The following is a 10,402-nucleotide window of genomic DNA, read 5'->3' on the forward strand; positions in this document are numbered from 1 at the left end:
TGGAATTTGTCTTTCTAGTGCTGGTTCCTGGTTTTTGTCAGTACTGTTTAGAAATACTGACGAATGTTGCGAATGTTTAGAAATGACATAGAGCTGAGGATTATTTTTGAGTTCTACCACTTAGCTCACTTTCTTCACCAATGAAGAATTAGAAAAAGAATCAAGAATTCTAGCCTTGTCCTTTTGGACAATGTAGGGTTGTGGTATTAAGTTAAAAAAGTACATTGATATAAGGACATGAAATTAATTAGAGAGAGACTGGAGGCAGGGAAATGGATTAAAAAATTGTTGCAATAATAAGGGTAAGGATTAATGAGGAACTGAACTAAGATGGTAGCTGTGTGAGTAGAAAGAAGGGGTTAGATGTGAGTAATATTTCAAAGGTAATATTGAAATGGCATGATTTGGCAGCTTCTAGGATTGGACTTAGAGTCCTGAAAACAGGGTTTAAATCCTGACTGACACTTCCTAGTTGTGTAACAATGAGAAAATTATTTAAGCTCTCTGAGCCCCAGTTTACCTATCTAAAAACTGGAGATAATAATACTTACTCTATTGTGTTGTTATGAAGAAAGTGATTAGAAAAATTTTAAGTGCAATAAAAATATTGGTTGTGATTATAACATGCTGCTCTTGCCTCCAGCCTGATCTCCAAACTCCTTTGGGAAGAGGAATTTTGCCTTCCACTGAATGATGAATATCCTTATGCCTGGTCATACCCCTTAAGCCCCAGTGATTCTGAATCCTTGTAGGTAATCATCTTAAACCCATTCCCCACTCCCTACTACCCATTTCCTTATTCCCATCCCCCTCAACCCTCCCACCCAATGTTCCAACCAAGTGCCACCCAGCCCTTCCACTGTGCCCTCTGGAATGCCTGTTCCATAGGTGACAAACTGCCCTTCATTCTAAATCTTTTTCTTTCTCAATTTTTCCACTATTAGCTTTAACTAAAACCTGGTTCCTCCTATATGACACAGCCTCCCTGGTCACCCTTTCCAGCCATGGCTATACTTGTACTCATTCTTCTCAGATCACTGGTTGAAGTGAGAGAGTTGGAATGCTCCTTCCTTGCCATTAACAGTCCAGTTCCTCCTCTATGTCTATCATTCAGTAACCTTTCCTCCTTTGAAGTTCATGTTGTATATACCTGCCACCCAATCCAGATCCTGATAACTATTGCCTAAGATTCCCCTTCACCCCCTACCCAGATCACTCTCCTTCCTTCTTCAATGAGTTTGGTATATGACTCACAATTTTTCTTTCCTCCCCAACTCTTGCCCTCATACTCAGGTACTTCAATATACATATTTATTCTCCCTCAAATACCCTAATCCTCAATCTACTCACTTTCCATGAGCTATTCCTCTACTCCACCTCAGTCACACATAAAGATAGTCATACTTTTGCTCTTCCCATCACACACAATATACAACATCTTCATGTTCAAAAATTCTGAAAATCCTTTATATGACCACAATCTATCGGCTTTTCACTTCTCTCTATGCTTTCCCTTACAAAACTCTACTTTTCATCTATACTGTGACCCCCAAACTTTGACCCCTTGATTCTCTCCCAGGTCAGCTCCCTTGTCCTAGCCATTCTCTCCCCTTTCCTCCATCTTGACTTCTTGATGAGTCAATTCAACTCTAAATTGTCCTCCTCTCTTGAATTCCTAACCCCCTTATCATTTCACAAATTATGACCTGCCATGCCTCAGCCTAAGATCACTCTCACATTCAACACCTTTGTTCTTATACTTGTGCTTCTGAATGAGGGTGGAAAAAATGATGCAGTCATTCTGATGAGGTCCACTACAGATTTATGTTACACAAATTCAACGGGGTCCTCACTGCTGCTAAGTAATACATCTTTACTTGCCTTATCAACTCACTATCCCACTTTCCAAAGCAGGTCTTTCAAATCTTTTCATTTATCCTCAAGCCTCCCGTGGTTCTCCCTCCCCCTATCCTCTCGGCTAAGAACCTTACCTCATATTTTATAGTAAAAAAAAAATGAAGCCATTCACCATGAACTCTTTCTTCTGCCCTCTTTATCTCTTATGATTCAGATGTCTTCTGCCACTATCTCTTCCTTCACCCCTATCTCACATGATGAAATATTTTATTCCTTACCAAGGCTGACCCCTCTCTCTGCTCAAACAATCCCATTTAATCCTATCTTCTCCAACATATTGCCCCCACTATCATTCCCATTCTATTACTTATTTTCAGTCTCTTCCTGAATACTGGCTCATTCCCTACTGCTTACAAATATGTCTATGTCTCCCCCACCCTGAAAAAACCCTTACTTTATCCTTCCATTGCCAATATTATCCTATATCTCTTCCATTGTTTGTGGCCAAACTTCTCAAAAAAGCTATCTCTGACAGGTACCTCCACTTTCTTTCTTCTCACTCACTTCTTAACCCCTTATAATCTGACTTTTGACCTTATCATTCTATCAAAACTGCTGTCTCCAATCCACTAATGATCCCTTAGTTAGCAAACCCAATGATCTTTTCTCAATCCTCATTCTACTATGTGCCTGTGCCCCAGAAACAAAAAATCTTTAAGGATATAGGTTGCAGAAAAGGTGATAGTCTCATTGATAGAGGGAATTTCCTCATCTGGGAGTTCCCTACATCTGTTAAGTCACAAGTCTACTTCCTATGCCTATCCTTATCTTTATTCACAAAATCTCAGGAGGGCCACAGGTAGTGGATAGTACTAAAGGATCTCTTGTTGTGTGTTTAGAAGTGGCTGCTGGCCTGAAATATGATTATCACAAAGAAGACAAATGAATGACATTTCAAGGAGGCTGCCATAGATGCACAACATGCAGCAATTTGGCATGACTCTGAACTTCTACAAAGACAGACAGACAGAGAGAGACACAGAGACAGACAAACATAAATGTGCACAGAGACAGAAAGACAAAGAAAGAGAGAAAAAGAGTAACAGAGACAGAGAGACAGAGACAGAGACTGACAGAGGCAGGGAGAAATAGAGACTGAAGGGAGGGAAAGAGAAACAGCAAGCAAACGGTCCTGCCATTAGCAAACACAGGTGAGTGGTTCTTTTTGGTTGAAGTGCTATGAGCAGACCATGAATCTAAGAGATTCTTAATATTCTTCATGAATCATGGACAATTTGAGGAGACCAAAGCTCTTTGTGTAAAAGAACTCTTAGCATCACTGTCAGGTCAACATGCAGAGAACAAGACTGCTTAGCCCATCACAGAAGGAAGTCAAAACAGCCAAGTAATAACCACTCCCATGACTATTATTCCTGGATGTGTACATTATAGGTGATGGATCATTCATGTTACATCTATCCTCCATCCATCAGTGGCATCATCTTTGAGGGGTGGAGGTGGGGGAGGGATAGAGCACAGTACAATACTCATAATCATTAGTAGCAGCTGGGCTCTGTTCCCAGTTCTCCTTATTACTTGCTAACCAGTCCAGCTATCTTTTGCCATTCTACCCTTATGCTCTCTATATGACTGACCTAATAGGGACTCCAAGGGTTACTATCCATCAACTCCTTTGGACTTGTCAAATGAAAGGCATGATAAAAATCCCAAGTGGTGTTATTATCGTCTCTCCTGGCCTCCATGCTTTTCAGAAATGTGGCTCTAAGTGTCAGGTAAAGGGTGGAGCAGCTGCTCCTTTCAAACACTGTAGTGAGGCAAGAGAGCTAAAGAAAAATAGCCAAGAAACAACATGCACTACCTTTCAAAGAGTACCAATAATCTTTGTGGGTGAGTCAGTGCACAGCTAAACAATATTCTTACCCCCTAGAAATCTGGGTGTGGAGGTAGCGGCCATCTCTAAGCACCTCTCAGAGAATGGTGTAGGCAAGGGAAAGCCCTCCCATTTTGTCCTCAGTTAAACTCCCATAATCCCTATCCTTACTTAGCCTGTGAGTCACAGGGCAGTTGCATCTGATATGCATCTGCATGGATCACTTGTGTTTGAGCAGAGAATTTCAAGCTACTGCCTGCCTGTAATAAGGGGTGGGAGGCTGAAGGGAGGGGGGAGTTCTGTGCAACGGTATCTCCAGATGCTGGATGGTAAGCAGCTAGCAGAAACTGTAGGGCATGTGGCAGATTTTCTCTTTCAGGGCCACCAACAAATTAAGAGCCATGCAATATTTTCCATCCCCTTTGTGAACTGGATTTCTTTGTGTCCAAGGCAGGCTGTCAGGGAAAGCTTCCTGTGAATATGTAAGCAAGCTTTGTGTTTATTTTTATTGCCTTTCCTCTGGTTTCCAGGCTTTAGGCAGACTCAGACTCACCAAAACTTTGATGGTTACAATATAATGCAATTAACTGGCAACCTTTCTGTCCCTTTGTAATAAGAATTGGTGGGGTGAATAGATCATAAGATTTAGAACTAGAAAGGACTTTAGAGATTATCTAAGGTATATCAATCTTTTTATGTATTATGAGCCCTTTTTGCTGTTTGATGAAACCTGTGGACCTTTTCAGAAGCATGAAAAATGCATAGGATTACAAAGGAAAACAATTATATTGAAATACAGTTATCAAAAATATTTATTAATAATCAAGTTTATGGACAGCAGGATAAGAATCCCTGATTGAATCTAACTCCTTCATTTTATAATTGAGGTAGCTAAGACCCAGAGAAAATTACTTGACCAAGGACATCCAGAGAATAAGTAAAAGAGCTTAGATTTGTACCCAGGTCATCTAACACCAGCCCTGATGCTCTTGCCACTTATCTGGTGCTGGAAAGGTGATGTTTCCTAACAAAGCCTTTAACTCACAAGGGGGAAGGAAGGGGGGGAGGCAAAAAAAAGACCCAACCTTTAGATAAAGAACCAGTCTACAGAATTAAGTTAGCAAAGAAAATGAACATTCAAAATAAAACTTGCCTTCTATTTCAAGACAGATTTTCTTTAGGTCTCAACTCTCCATCTAGAATCTGAAATAATATCCTTCATCCCCTTCTCTAGTCTGTCCTTCTCATCCATCTCTCCAAGGATTCCCCAAAACCCAATTTCCTTACCTCTACCAAGTGTTATGTACATACAATGACATTGCCCCAATGTTTTACAGACAACAGACTTTACAGAAACTAGTATGCTAGAATAGATAGATAGATAGATGATATTTTTCAATTAATAAGCATTTTTCATATATGGGATGCTTCATAAATTTACATGTCATCCTTGCTCAGTGGCCATGCCAATTTTCTCTGTATCATCCTAATTTTGGTATACATGCTTCCATAGAGACTTCTGATTAATTGATAGATGGTAGTTAGGATAGACAATAGATAGATGTTAGATGGTTGATTGATGGATGATAGATATAAATGATTGATTGATTGATTGATAGATGATGAATGTTAGACATAGAGTGGTGTACATATACATATCTGTGGGTATCTATCTACATATTTTCCCTCTAATGTGCACCTTGGTGCATGCCTTTAAATATCTTTGTTGGGACTCTCTTCTTGATGGTAGTTGTTAATACTCATATTTTCATACATGACCCTTAAAGTCCTGTGCAGCTACCTCACCATGAGGAAGGGGGTGATGTTGGGTTCTCAAAGGCTCTGCCAACAGAACACAAATTTTGGTGAGTCTTATCAAGTTGGAAAGGCATAAAATATGAACTGGGCAACAAATACATGTCAGTCATGAAATGGTCCATTATATAGAGGGGTCTTAATCAGTGGAAGGAATGCCCATGCCACTGAAATTCTAAGTACTCATTACACTGTGCATGCTGTTAACTATAAAAAAAAAAACAAGGCTTCTTTACTGAATTGGCTTCTTGACTTCAATATGTATATTTGTTCAATTCATTTCTAAATGGCTCTGATAAGATATTGTAATTGTCTCTCTTGAATAGTAAGCTCTCAGGGGTCCAAAACCATATTTCATTGTGGTTACTTAAATATTGTACAGTACCTAGAAGAGTTAATGCTTTCAGAAATGATGAATGTCAGTTTCTATGATTATTATGATTTACAGCACATACAGCACTTCTAAGAAAACTGGTGAATTTTGTTTTCTTTATTTTAAATGCTACTTCAAAGCCCATGTTAAAAGCTGCTGAAGAATACAGCAAAGCCCACTAAATAAGTGACAATATCAACATTCATACATGGTTCCTGGGTCCACCTTCAAAACACCCACCTTCAAGGCCACATGGACAAGACTATGAATGAGATACAATAACATCACTACATGGTGACAAACAGCTGTTTTACACATCATCACTCAGACTTTAAAACTTCAAAAGATCTACGAAATCTTTGATGTGGGTACTCCCTCCACTGCAGATTATAGCCCTTCCAAAGCTTAACAAATGGTACTTTTCAAGTTTCTGTGGCCAGAACAAATTTACTATCTGCTGGTTGACATTCTGCTATAGAGTTTCTGAATTTCTGTAAATTAGCCCTTATGTGAGGGCTGTCACATTATGACAGAGCCTGTCACGTGACTAGTATGTGAAATCTTTCTAGTTTGGCACACCATAGCAGAGCCTTGAATAAATGAACAAAAAAAATGAATGAATGAAAAAGCATGTATTAAATTCCTATTATGTGCAAAGCATTGTTCCAAGCACTAAAGATACAAATAGCAAAGTAAGATAATCTCTACTCTCAAGGAGCTCATTCTGATAGGGGAGGCAACACTTATAGGAGCTGCATCTCTTAGAAAGGCCCTATGGTCCTGGAAGTCTAGCAGCAAAGCAGATGGTAATGAATCTTTCTTACTATTATTTCCACTGAGGAAACTATACCAATCATCCAGGCTCACAAAACCATAAATGAAATAGTTCTTGTTCTCAAGAAGCTCACATCCTATAGGGAAGACAAGATGTACACACATAAGCATATACAAAATAAAATACATGGTAATTTTTGTGGGGAGTCATTAGCACTGGGGGATGGGGAGTAAGAAAGGCCTCGTGTAGGAACCTTTAAGAAAAAAAATTCTAAGAAGCAGAGGTAAAGCATGAATGCATTTCAAGCAGATAACTTACTCTCTATCAGGGTGTCTAGACTATATGGATACTCAGAAGCTTGGGTATCCATTACCCACTACTGGTCATTACCCTTGCCAAATCCAATTCAATTTGACTCAGTAAGGATTGCTTGTTCAAAGCATTGTGTGAGGTGCTTGGGACACAAAGACAAGAACAAAATGAAGCAAAATCCAAGTCCTGCCCTCAAGGCTCTTCTATTCTTCTGGAGTTTACAATGTATACAGGTAAATAAATACAAGATAATTGAGGACAGAGAGGACACTAACAAACATATATAATTACAGAATTCTAGAATTGTAGAGCTTTAAAGGACCTCGGACAATAATCTATTCCAAACTCTGTCTCAGTCATTAAGCACCCCCCACACTCACACCCACCCAATATATTTCCATGGTTTCAGAAAATATAAGCAGCACATGTGTACTTAATCTGTCTGAGACTGTTGAAATTTCTTTTATTAAAATATATTTTAAGATTTCCCAAAAAAACTGAAAAAATAAAAACCATTTGAACCCTCCCACTGAGTTCCTCAGCTCTCCTGAGACTTGAGTCAGAACAGGAAAGATTAGGGACTTGGCAATCATTCTGAAGGTTGGCTTCCACGCCATTGACGGAGGAGGGTCTGGCTGCATGTATCAGGAACAGTTAATATAACATCATCTATGTGCTATAGAAATAGTCCACCCTACCATGTAATGAATAGAATCAGACTCATTACACAATTAATAATAATTTCCTGATGGCCATTCAAAACTATCTTTTTTTAAAATATCAATTTCATTTTTAAAAACCTTTGCTTTCAGAACTTTCTCATTTTACTCCTTATTTTCCCCCTTTCTCACTCAGTTTAATTCCTTTCTGAAACACTAATATGCAGCTCAACTAATACCTTCCCCTGATGGCGGGGAGATTCCACTTCCCTATAGTCTTTATTGCCTTTTAAACAGAAGAAATCATTAGCTACTCTACATTTTTTCAGAGGGAGTAATACCACTTCCTTCTTTACAATCTTCCCTTTGAGAAATACAGTTCCTGACAACTCATACCCTGTCATTTAACTTAAGTGAAATTGTGTATTATTCTGTAGACCATCTCAATCAATCAATAAACACTTATTAAGTGCCTACTATATGCCAAGAACTGTACTAATCTCTCCATCTTGCCTCAAGAATAGAATGAAATACTTTGTTAAGTGCTTTGTTGAAATCTAGGTGAACTGAATCTATAGTACTAATCTACCAGTTTGCTAAACCCCTCCAAAGAAAAGCAATAAGGATAGTCTGACATGACTTATTCCTTATGAAGTCACACTGCTTTCTTTTCTAATTCACTGATGATCTCTGCAGGGGCAGCTAGATGGTGCAGTGGAGAGAGTGCCAGCCCTGGTGTCAGGATGACCTGAATTCAAATTTGGCTTTAAATACTTACTTGCTGTGTGACCCTGGACAAGTCACTTAACTCTGTTTGCCTCCTTTTCCTCACCTGTAAAATGATCTAGAGAAGAAAATGGCAAACCATTACAATATCTTTGCCCAGAAAACTCCAAATGGGGTCCCAAAGAGTTGGACACAACTGAAACAACTAAACAACAAAATCTTCTCTCCACATGCTCCATAATCTACAGGATTGGAATTGACTGGCTTACAGTTTGCGGGCTTCGTCCTCTTTATTTTTTTTAAATCTAGAATATTCACTATGTTCTAGTCCTAGACCTCCCCTATTCTCCATGATCCTTCAAAGATAACTGGTGGTGAATCAGTAATAACATCCAGCAGGTTGGTTTGCTTGTTTTGTCAGCAAGTGGTAGTCTAGTTTGTGGCCAAGAGTCTTGGTCATCTAAATACATTTTACTATCTCTTTCCATACTAATCTTGAGTATCAACTACCTGCTAACCATTTTACTGTGTCTTTTTCAGTCCTAAGATCATTCCTCTTGGCAGAGAAAACAGAAATGAAATAAACAATGAACAGCATTCCCTTCTCTCTGCTGCAATTACCACTATCCTACCCTCCCCAAGTAGTCATAGGATCATAGATTTTGAGCTGAAAGGCACCACAAAGGTTGTCTAGTCCAACTTCCTAATTTTGCAGATGAGGAACTGATGATCAGAGAGCTTAAATAAAAAATAAATAAATAATATAATAATATAATAAATAAAAAATCAGAGTTACCCATCCAATATGTTTGGTTGCAAAGATATCTTCTCTAGTCAAAAAATGACTGTGCAAGTCTCTCTGTTCCCTCCTTATGTTTTCATCAAGAATACCTTCAACATGTGCATAAACCACTCCCAGCCTCTAGTCTGAAGTCTGCTAAACACTTTTCAGGGCTGTTTTCCACCTTTGGCGTCCACCTGATTCACCCAAGTCTCACCTGTGACTCCAAGAAGCTGTAGCATGTGCCCCAGTCACACCCCACTAAACTGCTTAGGCAGGCAAACTAAACCAGGTTGAGGGCAACTGAGGGATCTCAAACCCATTAGTGAGTTAGGGGAGTGTCTACCCCAAGCATATGAAGACTTCCTCTGGTGGAATGGGAAGATGAAAACAATTTCTTCCAAGAACTATGAAGGTTCTGTGGAGCACTTAGAGCTTGACTAGACATTGAAGACTCCAAGGTCATCTACTGCATTGCAGGCCATTGCCAGTCATCTTGACTTTTGTCTTGCCGATGACTTTGGAAGTAGAGTGAGGCTAACAACTTCTTGAGAATCAAAAGATATCACCCATACCGCTTTTACCAACTTCAAAGTCCTGTGGTGACAGGCAAGTGATAAAGCAGCAGGTGTGCATACAATGGGAGCTGTAGTCACAACCGTGCACATAGGCAGCCCAGGCCATAAGGTTGTCTTCTCACTGGAAACAGCAATGGGATTCAGAACCCACCTAAATGTCTGAGCAGATTTTTTAAAGGATTACACTGCTCACTTTCTGGTGTGAGGAAGGGGCTAGAAAAGGTGTCCTAAAAATTGTCTCTTTCATCCAACTCTGACTTGCTTGCCACAAGAGGAAAGGAACCCACCTTTCAGTCCAAACACCAAAAAATATACAAACACTTGGTACTCACCATTGGTATATGGAATGTGCACATGCTTAAAGACAAGACAAAATCTAGTAGACCTGAAAGACAAACATCATTTGGTACAAGAAAACTCAGCAGGTATCACATCCAAATAGTAGCCCTGAGTGAAACAAGGCTGGTAAATGAAGGCCAGCTTACTGAAATCAGAGCTGGATTCCCAGTTTTTCTGACATGGCTGCAGTGATGGGGAGTGCTGTGAAACTGGTATAGATTTTGCAATCAAAACTAATCTAGTCAACAAGCTTGTATGCCTCCCAAAAGGAGTGAATGACAGGCTCATGACAGTGC

At 39.4% G+C, this 10,402-nt stretch overlaps 1 non-coding gene across 1 annotated transcript; it reads right to left on the bottom strand.

Annotated features, from left to right (window-relative positions):
• Positions 1-5,161: 5,161 nt before the first annotated feature.
• LOC114024593 lies at positions 5,162-5,266 on the bottom strand. The gene has a single exon (XR_003566921.1). It is a non-coding gene; the product is annotated as a U6 spliceosomal RNA (small nuclear RNA).
• Positions 5,267-10,402: the final 5,136 nt, after the last annotated feature.

This window comes from Vombatus ursinus, unplaced genomic scaffold, assembly GCF_900497805.2.
Source record: "Vombatus ursinus unplaced genomic scaffold, bare-nosed wombat genome assembly UNPS02014821.1, whole genome shotgun sequence".
Lineage (NCBI taxonomy): Eukaryota > Metazoa > Chordata > Mammalia > Diprotodontia > Vombatidae > Vombatus > Vombatus ursinus.